Source organism: Moschus berezovskii, chromosome 12, assembly GCF_049115385.1.
Source record: "Moschus berezovskii isolate FMDL1 chromosome 12, NW_MosBer_1.0, whole genome shotgun sequence".
Classification (NCBI taxonomy): Eukaryota; Metazoa; Chordata; class Mammalia; order Artiodactyla; family Moschidae; genus Moschus; species Moschus berezovskii.
The window spans coordinates 45726996-45739101 of record NC_142471.1 but is presented as its reverse complement, the minus strand read 5'-3'; the positions used below and the strand labels follow the sequence as shown (position 1 = coordinate 45739101).

Sequence of the window (12106 nt, the reverse complement as noted above, 5' to 3'; positions counted from 1 at the left end):
CCATGGAGTCAATTATTTATTTATTTATTTTTATTTTTGGCTGTACTGGGTCTTCATTGCTGTGCACTTTTCTTTCTTTATAGTCCAACTCTCAATTTCACATCTTAGAAAACAAGTTATTTTTAAAAACAGTGAATTCTAAACATCACCATTGATTGACGAGACTGCAATACTTTGGCCACCTCATGCGACAAGTTGACTCACTGGAAAAGACTCTGATGCTGGGAAGGGTTGGGGGCGGGAGGAGAAGGGGACGACCGAGGATGAGATGGCTGGATGGCATCACCGACTCTGTGGACTTGAGTCTGAGTGAGCTCCGGGAGTTGGTGATGGACAGGGAAGCCTGGCGTGCTGTGATTTATGGGGTCGTAGAGAGTTGGACACGACTGAGCTACTGAACTGAACTGAACTATAAAATATTAATGGTCACAAAAGTCTCAAATCTTCCAATAAATAGGTAATTTTCTCAAAATTATACTGACTGACAGACATTAGAGCTTTTCGCCTATTTCTTTTTCAGGGCTCTAGCTCATTCTTTCTGATGCCCTACTTCTTAGACCTTCCTCTTTACTTTGAGATTTCTTATTTTGAGTTCACCTTTAAAATTGTCTCTTTTGCTCCAGTAACCTCACCCAAATATCCTTTAGTTGTATGTATTATGAATATAATATTACATCGTTTTCCTTCTAACAGGTAACAATCATTAGCTTTTTGTTGCTTGAAAATCACTTGAACCCTCTACTTTGATAATACTTGACTTCCCTTCAAATCTCATACAATAAAATATCCCAGATCAGCCTGTCATTTCATTTTACATCTTAGTGAGAGCTTTTTTTAGATTGTGGAGACCTTGGCTTGAAGCTCAAGAAATAGAGAAAAATAATCTTTTTAGTTTAAATAATCTTTTCCCACTTGGGACAGCATTATTCAAAGTAGAGATGTACTGTAGAAGTGAATTTTGCTATTACAATATGAGAGTATGAGACATATATCAAAGATGCTCCAAATCCACAGGCAATTAGAAAATGCTGGAGCCAATGGAGCGAAAACTCCACGTCAACCACAGGCCCAGTTGGTCAAGTAAAGAGTGTCAGGAGGCGCAGCCCAGAGCCCATTTACTCATTTCTCTTTTCCCTGAAGCTTTTACCAAATACCTCATTTATTACAAACTGAACTCTTTAGGCCAGAAATCACAGAATAGTCACCATGTCCTCCTTCAAAGGGGGCTTATGACCCAATAGCTGTCAAACTCAGTTCTTGGGCTGAAAGTGTTCTTATAAGAAAGCCCCGAGGCAGTGGGTGGAGTGGGAAAGGACAAGTACAAGCAGTCCTATGGAAGTTCTTGAGCTATTAATATTTGTGTGATTCCTCCGTTCCATTCCGTCGCTCAGTCGTGTCCGGCTCTTTGCGACCCTGTGGACTGTAGCCTACCAGGCTTCTCCATCCATGGGATTCTCCAGGCAAGAATACTAATACTGGAGTGGGTTACCATTTCCTTCTCCAGTGGATCTTCCCGACCCAGGGATCGAACCGGGGTCTCCCGCATTGGAGGCAGACGCTTTAACATCTGAGCCACCAGGGAAGCCCTAAGGTACTACAAATGCAGAAGAACAATTCAGCATTAACTTTTATAATAATTCTTTAAACTAGATGAGATATGGTTTGAGCCACCCTAGGAATGGCCAATGACCCCCAGACTTGGTGACTTAATTACTGTGATCTTACCTCTTAGCCTGAACATTTGAGGACCCACACGTTGCATTGGGTATGGAGAATCATTTTCACCTAATTATTTTTGAGCCACATCTACAGGTGGTTTAAATTGTGGTAACGTTGGGACAATGATAATGTTCAGGATCAGAGAAGACTTGCTGTTTTGTGTACAAGAGGGAAGATTAGCTTATCCTTGTATAAGGGCAAAATTTTTCAACAGAGTATGTGAAAAGTATGGTTTTCTTCCATTAAAGAGAAAAAGATCTGTCCTAGGCAACATCTCACAGAAATTCTGCTGAGGTAGGAGGAAGGATATACAAAACCAGGGAGGTTGAGACTCTACTGGCCACTGTATCAGAGGCAGAGAAAGTCTCCAACTATAGGAGAAGAGTTGGGCCCGATGAAGTCACAAGTGTGCTTACAGCGGCTTAGTGGAAAGCCTGGGAGATGGAGACAGTCCTGGAGCACCAGTCTGATGAAGGCAGAGGTCTTGCTGTCGCCAGATAAGAAAGCTCTCTGGCCCACTCCAGCCTACATTGGGCAGTATCCTCTTGAAGTTGTTTGCCCAGATGTTTATGGTATTTTCTTCCAGTAGCCAAATATAAAATTCTAGTCTTGGTTTTTATTGCTTGGAAGATGGCTCTTCTGAACTTCCCATCATGCATACATTATTACTCTTGATGGTGTTCTACAGGCCAGTGAGGTTATGTTTTTGTTTATTCTCTTTTTTTTCCTACTCCACAGATTTTTTTATTATCTCTATAGACTTGTCTTCTAGGTTATTAATTTTTTGTTTTCAGTTCAAATCTGTCTTTAAGACTCTTTAGTGGTTTTTTTCTATTATTAATATTGTTCAAATCCAGAATTTCTATCTAGTTCTTTTTAAATAATTTCTATATTTTTACTGATATCCTGACTTTACTGATACCTTGGTATTTGGTTAGATGTTATTGTCACGCTTTTCTTTAGTTCTTTAGATATGGTTTCCTTTCATTCTTTGACAATATTTATAGTAGCTGATTTTAAATATTTTTCAACTAAGTCTTTGAGGGACATTTTCTATTGTCTGCCTGTTTTACCTTGGGCTCTGTTCTTGGCCAGTTTATTCCAACTTTGGCAAGAATCTTGCTTAATCAGTTTACTGAAATCACCCTTGATACCATATCACCCTGGCCTGCCTAAAATCCTAAGTCAGTTTAGCCAAGAATTACCTACCTCTTAGTAATTCTGTTGTAGCCATGTGTTCCAAGAAACAAACTTGCTCAGAAGGACCATGCAGATAGTGGAGTGCAGTTTATTACACTGGCAGGCCCAAGACAGAGTTGCCTCTTAGCCAAGGACCCTGATCAGTTTTTGTGAAAACACTATATACCCTAACTGTACATGCCCAAACCCACCTCCCCAAATTCCCTGAAAGTAGTCTGAACAAAGGAAAAGAAAGATACAATCAAAGTTAACCGTGGTTCATATGCCTTTGGCCTAGGTAGTTAACTGGACAATTATCAATAGGCCTGTGCTCATACCCCAATAAGCATAATAGAATGTATGATTCTATTAGGTTACACAGATAATTAGGGTATTCTTTTAGGTAAAGGAGAGTCTAGGTACAAGCCCTGGGGCTTTCCTTCTGGGGGCCTGGTTTTCCAGCTGGTATGTCATTTCCATAGATACTGGGCATATAACTCAAAGTCCACAGTCTGGCCCAAGATGGAGCCTACTTTCAAGATGGAGCCTGTTCTGTCTGTTTTCTCCTTCAATTTCATCCATGAACACTGCCTCCACCTTGATCCTTAGCTATAAATCCCCACTTTTCCATATCGTATTCACAGTTGAGTCTGATCTCTCTCCCCTAACACAAAACTCCATCATTGTAACACCCCTTAAATAAAAATCTTTCTTGCTATCTTTAGCAAGTGTCATGATAATTTTTCTTTAACAAGAACAGTCTAAAGAGTTACATACATCAGGCAATAGCTGTACATGACTGCTTTATAGCTGTCTCTGTGAGGAAAATTTGTTCTTTCTCCTGGTCACCTCTTATTCTGCTATTGCCTCATAAAAAATGGACATGAAACATAAATATCCCAAACCATGAGGTGGTGATTCAGCAAAATATGGAATATAGTTAAACTGCACTTTGCTGTGTCTGCCTTGACTCCAACAATTGTTCACATGCAGAGAACACGTATGCCTGGCACCACAAGTCACTTTCCCTCCAATATCCTTCATGGACTACCAAAAACAATGAAAATGTACAGTGCAAAAGACATTTTCAAAATAGATGAACTTCAAATTAGACATTAGTGTGCCTCTAAGTGGTATGAAAATGAAATTATCCAGAAAACAATTTGCAACTTTAGTGAACTCCAGAATACATAATAAATTCTATGCATTGGCAAACTTCAGTGCAAGGTTTTTGGAAAGAATATTTAGGAACAACAAAACTACTGGGCTGCTTGGCTTAGAGTTGTTCTTGAGGACTGCTTTAATGATGACCCAAGCACTCTCCAATCCTGCAGACAATTTAACATACAATTTAACGCTATGTGTGAAAAGCCTTCCCTCTCCTCCAGCCAAACTCATTTCAAGGAATATGGAAATAGCCCGGAGTATCTCCTCAGGGGCAAAAGGAAAACATTTGTAAATGTTTTTCCACCACCCAAGTTAGATGAGATTCTCACTGGGGCTGCTTTTGGGGAAAAAAAAAAGGAGAGAACAATTACTCTGTCCAAGCCTAAGAAAGGAACACGTCAAAATGGGTGCCTTCTCTCTATTTCACTCCTGGAAACATTAAAGCTACAAAAAATGCTGCCAGATATTTATCCCACTAATGAAATATAGATGAGATCGTGTTGTCATAAAGCACTCCACCAGCCTCCTTTCTTAATACACAGAATATCCAGGCAAGAATACTGGAGTGGGTTGCCATGCCCTCCTCCAGGGGCATGGCACACACATACCTACTCATGTGTGTGCACACACACATATACACAGACAGATCTAACGTGACAGATGTATTGGTTACTTTCCCCCAAAACTATGATGTGATACGGAGGTTGGGAAGATGTCTGACTGTTTCTTATTGAATATTGAGATATAAAGGAAAAACTGGCATGTCTTTGAACAAAAAATAATTTTTATTTATTTTTATTTTTTATTTATTTATTTTATTGGAGGCTAATTATTTTACAATATTATATTGGTTGGTTTTGCCATACATTAACTTGAATCCGCCCCGGGTGTACATGAGTTCCCCTTCCTGAACACCCCTCCCACCTCCCTCCTCCCCTTATCCTCCCTCTGGGTTATCCCTGCACACCAGCCCCGAGCATCCTGAAACATGCATCGACCCTGAATTGGCGATTCATTTAACATATGACAACATCCATGTTTCAATGCCATTCTCCCAAATCATCCCACCCTCACCCTCTCCCACAGAGTCCCAAAGACTGTTCTATACATCTAAGCTTCTGCACAGCAAAGGAAACTATAAGCAAGGTGAAAAGACAGCCTTCAGAATGGGAGAAAATAATAGCAAATGAAGCAAATGATAAAGGATTAATCTCCAAAATATACAAGCAGCTCCTGCAGCTCAATTCCAGGAAAATAAATGACCCAATCGAAAAATGGGCCAAAGAACTAAACAGACATTTCTCCAAAGAAAACATAAAAATGGCTAAAAAACTCATGAAAAAATGCTCAACATCCCTCATAATCAGAGAAATGCAAATCAAAACCACAATGAGATACCATTTCACACCAGTCAGAATGGCTGCTATCCAAAAGTCTACATGCAATAAATGCTGGAGAGGGTGTGGAGAAAAGGGAACCCTCTTACACTATTGGTGGGAATGCAAACTAGTACAGTCACTATGGAGAACAGTGTGGAGATTCCTCAAAAAACTGGAAATAAAACTGCCATATGATCCAGCAATCGCATTCCTGGGCATACACATCAAGGAAACCAGAATTGAAAGAAACACATGTACTCCAATGTTCATCGCAGCAGTGTTTATAATAGCCAGGACATGGAAGCAACCTAGATGTCCATCTGCAGACAAATGGATAAGAAAGCTGTGGTACATACACACAATGGAGTATTACTCAGCCATTAAAAAGAATGCATTTGAATCAGTTCTAATGAGGTGGATGAAACTGGAGCCTATTATACAGAGTGAAGTAAGCCAGGAAGAAAAACACCAATATGGTATACTAACGCATGTATATGGAATTTAGAAAGATGCAAATGATAACCCTGTATACGAGACAGCAAAAGAGACACAGATGTATAGAAAAAAAATTTTTTAATCTTTATTTGTTAAACATTTAGTATGTACAATATGTAACTGGCAGTATGAAATTACAAAGGCACAGTATTTTGCTTTTAGGAGCTTGTTACTTTAGTTGGAATAGAGGGACATGGAAGGAAAATGTGTTAAACATCCAACTAATTGGAACACAAAAGCCAACAATCTCAAGGCCATAAGAAAACCGTGAAACATGATGAGGTTTGTCAGATGCTCTATTCCTCCTCTGGCCATAATCAATTTTGAACCCAGTGCTGGCATCCTCCTACTGACCACCTTCCTTGACCACCAGACAGACTCTGCTTCTTCCAAGGGTGCCTTTACCAGTAAAGCAAGACTTTTCACCCTCCTGCTTCATCTCTGGGTAAAATAGGACCAATATTTTGAGTTGTCTCTCTGTACTCAGGGGAACCTATGTACCTGGCCAGAAAAGTGAGAATTTTCTGTTTATCAGTATTAGTGCATGAAGATCAAATAGTTTAGGAAGCATTGCCCTAAATTATTTGGGCCTTCCCCCATGGTTCAGCAGTATAGAATCCACCTGCAATGCAGGAGTTGCAGGAGACACAGGTTCTATCCCTGGGTTGGGAAGATCCCCTGGAGGAGGGCATGGCAACCCACTCCAGTATTCTTGCCTGGAGAATCCCATGGACAGAAGAGCCTGGCAGGCTACAGTCCAGAGGGTCACAAAGAGTCAGACGTGACTGAAGTGACCTAGCATACATGCATGCCCTAGACAATTAAATTAGTCCTAGCTCAGCAGTCCTAAAATGGTGAGCAAGCACTGGAGTTCAGTAAAGGACTAGAATTTCTCTGAGACTTTATTTTGGTCATTGTATAACAAATTTCCTCTGCCTGCTCTGGAAAAAGTCAATTCAAAGAATATTTTAAATAGTAATGGAATAAGTAATTAATTCTATGCTAGAATCAGTTCAGTTCAGTTGCTCAGAAGTATCTGACTCTGCGGTCCCATGGACTGCAGCACATCAGGCTTCACTGTCTATCACCAACTCCTGGAGCTTGCTCAAACTAATGTCCATCGAGTTGGTGATGTCATCCAAACATCTCATCTTCTGTCGTCCCCTTCCATCCTGCCTTCAATCTTTCCCAGCATCAGAGTCTTTTCCAACGAGTCAGTACTTTGCATCAGGTGGCCAAAGTCTTGGAGTTTCAGTTTCAGCATCAGTCTTTCCAATGAATATTCAGGACTTTAGGATGGACTTGTTGGATCTCCTTGCAGTCCAAGGGACTCTCAAGAGTCTTCTCCAACACCACAATTCAAAAGCATCAATTCTTCATATGAAATTATAAAATAAATAGCCCTTAAACATCATATTTTCAATAAAAGATAAAGCACTTAAAAAGTAAAGCATAAAGTAGCATATAGCATATGGTACCAAGAAAGCACACAAAGCCAATATATTTTACAGGATGTTATGATTACAGGAGATCTTTATATTCTTTTTCATTATAGTCTACTTTTCCAAAATATGTATATGTTAATTTTGTGATCAGAATCCAAAAGCACTTAAAGAAAAGAGAGAAAAATGGTTTGGGATGAGCTATCTACTACTTACAAAAGAGTTGACTAAAGCATAAATGTGTTCACAAATTTACAATGAAATACATATAATAACACAAAAGAAGATATCATACATCTAGAATAAGCCATTTACTTTCCCTAAAATATTAGCAAATCACTTAATTGAGGAGACTCCAAGTAGCATCTGAATTTGAATATTTTCCCAAGTCCACCTCCTATGGTATATCCTTTTTCTTTCTGATTGTGATCCACTCTGGTTCATGAGGAATCATAAAAAATCTGGTCACTTCTTTGAATCAGAGCTGTAGAACCAATTTAAAAAATTTCAGATTGCCATTGTGCAAACTTACAATTTTCAAAATAAATACATTCCTCAACCACAAATATATAGGGGAAGAAAAGTATCTGTTAACAGACAAAAGAATTTTCCCAGGGACAGGAGTGTATTACTTATGAATACACTTTGGTGGATGTATTTGATTATGAAAATGAGTCACTGGTCACTTATTCACTTATTTTCTGTGCTGGAAATTGAGCAAGTTCCTGGTTATAAAATGGCAAACAAACATGAGGCAAGCCATGTTTTAATGAAGAGTCTACTTTGAGAGATAAACATGAAGAAACAAGCTATAATTGCCTACTGTGGGGAATTGCATGAAACCTTCGATGGCTTCATTTGAATATGGTTCCAGGCAGAGATTAGACTGATTATTGTTCTCTGTAACGAACATAACTCTTTGGAGTCAAAGACAACTAAACTATGGACACAGAGATGGAGGTTTTAGGAGGTCACACATGGTGCTTAAGTTCACCAGCATGGTGGGAGGCAGGGCCCAGGGGAAAAGACCACCACTGAAAGTTTGTCAGGGATGGAAATGTCCATAGGACATTTAAGAATAGGGAAGTCTACCTTCAGGTCTGAGTTGTTCAGTGTACTTTTCTCAGATATCCTCTACACATAGCCTTCAGGTGGCACCACCTTGAAGAATAAAGGGATCGTAGTAACATCCAAAGAAGCATCATCATGTGAAAAGAGAACAGATGCTGGAAATCAGGGCCATCTGTGAGACAGAAAGTCAGGCAACCCCAAATGCTCAGCCTAGAGAATTGGAAGACACATACATCATTGTGTGTGGCCAGGGTGGAGGCTGACTGTGACTAGAGTCAGGAGGAGACACAAATAGACCAAGGTAGCCATGAAGTCTCCAAACACACTTAAACAAAGCTAGAGACCCCTTCCCCTTTACTTTCAGCCAGGGTCCTCCTCCGTGCTTCCCTTGGCATTGCCTTAGATGACTCCTCACTCTTGATATCTGTAAAGCCTGCACTTCAGTTCTTTCCATCATGTCATGGTAATAAGCGGGCTTCTGTGCTCATTTTCCAGACCATTTTGTGGCAGCAGTTGGAGTTAGGCTGATCCTTCTGGGTTTCACTTGCTTTGCTTCTTAGAAGAGTTTTCTTGGTTTCATTATCTTTTTTACACGTCTACTTGTTTCTAAAATACTGTGAGATGTAAGAGAATTTGCATCTTTATATTAATTTTTCCCTTTATGCATCCTTTATTAACTCAATATAACATTTTCATGCTTTTAGCTTCTGTTTAAAGGTAATACATTTTGTATCTTGATGTTTTTCTCGTGATACAACCCTGTGCTTCTCACTGACTCTGAATTGCTTCCCTCCTTATTCCTCTGACTTTCTTCTATTCATGTCTATTCAACACGAGATGGAGAAGAAGGGGGCTCTGAGACCACTTTCCAAATTTCCAAATATCTTACAGATGTCTCTTTCTAGTTTAGTCTGTTATTCCATATGTGCACTATTTTAGTTCACTGACTTTCAACTTCCTTATCTTACCAACCAACCTAATAGTCTACCATCTTTCAAGACAACTGATTCCGGTTACATAATACTCTCTGAATGTTCTCAATTCCTCTCAACATTGTCTATTTAACATTCTTCCCCAGTCACCTGGTATGATTTCTCAACTTTTACTACATTTTATTAACTTTTTCATAGACTTTTCTTTTAATAAAAATTTTACTAAAAATATCTTTGGGTCCATACCTATTTTCCAAATAAGATGGAGTAAGAGGAGCTAGATTTAGCCTTCATATTATAATGAATTTTTTGAAAAAAGACAAATTATATGAACTAACACTGTTTAGACACTGGGCAGCAGGCATCCTAGGGCAAAAGCTCTAAGTCTATAATTGCTCCAGGTTGCCAAATGGCTTAAAGATGCTAGATGTTTTGAGCTGCAGTGGAGGAAGGAGAAAACCAGGAAGAGCATGGCAGTCTCCGTGAGTTTAGGAGACAGAGCTGAAAGTTCCAGCTGACCAAGGCAGCTAGAGTTTTCTGGGAGGAGTGCTTTACAGAGAGGGCCCCAGAGATCAGCAGATAGACACTTAAGTCTTTAGCTAAGGCTGATCAGCTTACCTGCATTAAAATGATCAGAGACCAGGATTGAAACCATGTTTCCCCTGGTCAAAGTAAAAAACTCACATAACACATGGGGGATTTAGTAGAATTTTCAGAAGCGAAAGGACAAAATTAGCTCCAAAGACCAACCTAACAAAATTTAAAGCAAATTCTAAAAATTCAAATGGTTCAGTGATAAAGAATCTGCCTGCCAATGCAGGAGACAGAGGAGACACAGGTTTGATCCCCAGGTTGGAAAGATCCCCTAGAGAAGGAAATGGCAACCCACTTCAGTACTCCTGTCTGGGAAATCCCATGGACAGAAGACACTGGTGGGCTACAGTCCATGGGGTTGCAAAAGAGTCGGACATGTTCATTTCAGGTCAGTTGCTCATTCGTGTCCAACTCTTTCCCACCCTATGAACTGCAGCACGCCAGGCCTCCCTGTCCATCACCAATTGCCGGAGTTTACTCAAACTCACTTCCATTGAGTCGGTGATGCCATCCAGCCATCTCATCCTCTGTCATCCCCTTCTCCTCCTGCCTTCAATCCTTCCCAACATCAGGGTCTTTTCAAATGAGTCAGCTCTTCACATCAGGTGGCCAAAATATTGGAGTTTCAGCTTCAACATCAGTCCTTCCAATGAACACCCAGGACTGATTTCCTTTAGGATGGGCTGGTTGGATCTCCTTGCAGTTCAAGTGAGTCTCAAGAATCTTCTCCAACACCCTCAGTTCAAAAGCATCAGTTCTTCTGTGCTCAGCTTTCTTTATAGTCCAACCCTTACATCCATACATGACTACTGGAAAAACTATAGCCTTGACTAGACAGACCTTTGTTGACAACATCATGTCTCTGCTTTTCAATATGCTGTCTAGGTTGGTCATAGCTATCCTTCCAAGGAATAAGTGTCTTTTAATTTCATGGCTGCAATCACCATCTGCAGTGATTTTGGAGCCCAAAAAAGTAAAGTCAGCAACTGTTTCCACTGTTTCCCAATCTGCTTACCATGAAGTAATGGGACCGGATGCCATGACATGAGTAACTAAACAAAACCGTTTCCACATAACTGAACTGCATTTCAGAGCAAAGCTCAAGAATAATTTTAATGTACTTCTTATTTTTAAAGAATTATAGATTCACATGCAATTGTAAAAAATAAGACAGAGGCTGTGTACCCTTTATGCAGTTTCTACCGATGGTGACATGAGGTAAAACTATAGCACAAAATGACAACCAGAATATTGACCTTGATAAAATCTGCTAATCTTATTCAGAATCCCCCAGCTTTACCTGTATTAATTTTTCTGTTTGTGTGTGCATGAATTGAGTTCTGTGCAATTTTATCATAAGCGTAGGTTCATGTACCCACAACAGCTTACATATAAAATAATTGCAGCTCCACAAGGACCTACCTTGTGTCTTTTTTGTAAGCATGTCGGTCTCCCTCCTGCACTCCTCCTTCCTGTCCCTAACCTCTGACAATCACCAATTGGTTCTCCATTTCTATAATTTTGCCATTTCAAAATGTTATATAAATATAATCATATAGTACATAATCATCAGATTTGGTTTTTCTATTCAGCATAATTTTCTGGAGATTCAACCAAGTTGTAGCAGATATCCACAGCTTGTGTGCATGCATCTGTGTGTGTGTGTGTGTGTGTAAGTGTGTGCATGTTTGGGTTTTTTTTCTTTAACTGACGAGCCATGCTGAGTGGTGTCAGACCACTGCTTTTCCCCTAGTTCACAGTGCTACCGCTCTGTGTATATTTTCTGTGTGTGTGTATTTGCTAATTTTTAATAATTCAAGTTTTTCATTAGATAAATTTGACTTTCTTTTCTGAAATTCGAGTTTGTCCCTTACATTGTGGGGTAAATTTTTTAAAGTTAGTCGACTACTACTCAGCCACAAAAAGAAACGAAATCGTGTAATTTGCAGGGATGTGGATAGACCTAGAGACCGTCAGAGAGAGTGAAGTAAACCAGGAAGAGAAAAAACAAATATCATATATCGCTTAGATGTGAAATCTAAAAATATGATGCTCCTGCTGCTGCTGCTGCTGCTGCTAAGTCACTTCAGTCGTGTCCGACTCTGTGTGACCCCATAGACGGAAGCCC

The 12106-nt window shown here is 39.7% G+C and overlaps 1 long non-coding RNA gene across 1 annotated transcript in view; it reads left to right on the top strand.

The window, feature by feature from the left end:
• Positions 1 to 1403: 1403 nt before the first annotated feature.
• Positions 1404 to 12106, top strand: part of LOC129555607 (uncharacterized) — a 51909-nt gene continuing 41206 nt past the window's right edge. The window contains exon 1 of the long non-coding RNA XR_016038757.1: positions 1404 to 1591. This is a non-coding gene — a long non-coding RNA (uncharacterized LOC129555607). The remainder of the gene's footprint in view (positions 1592 to 12106) is intronic.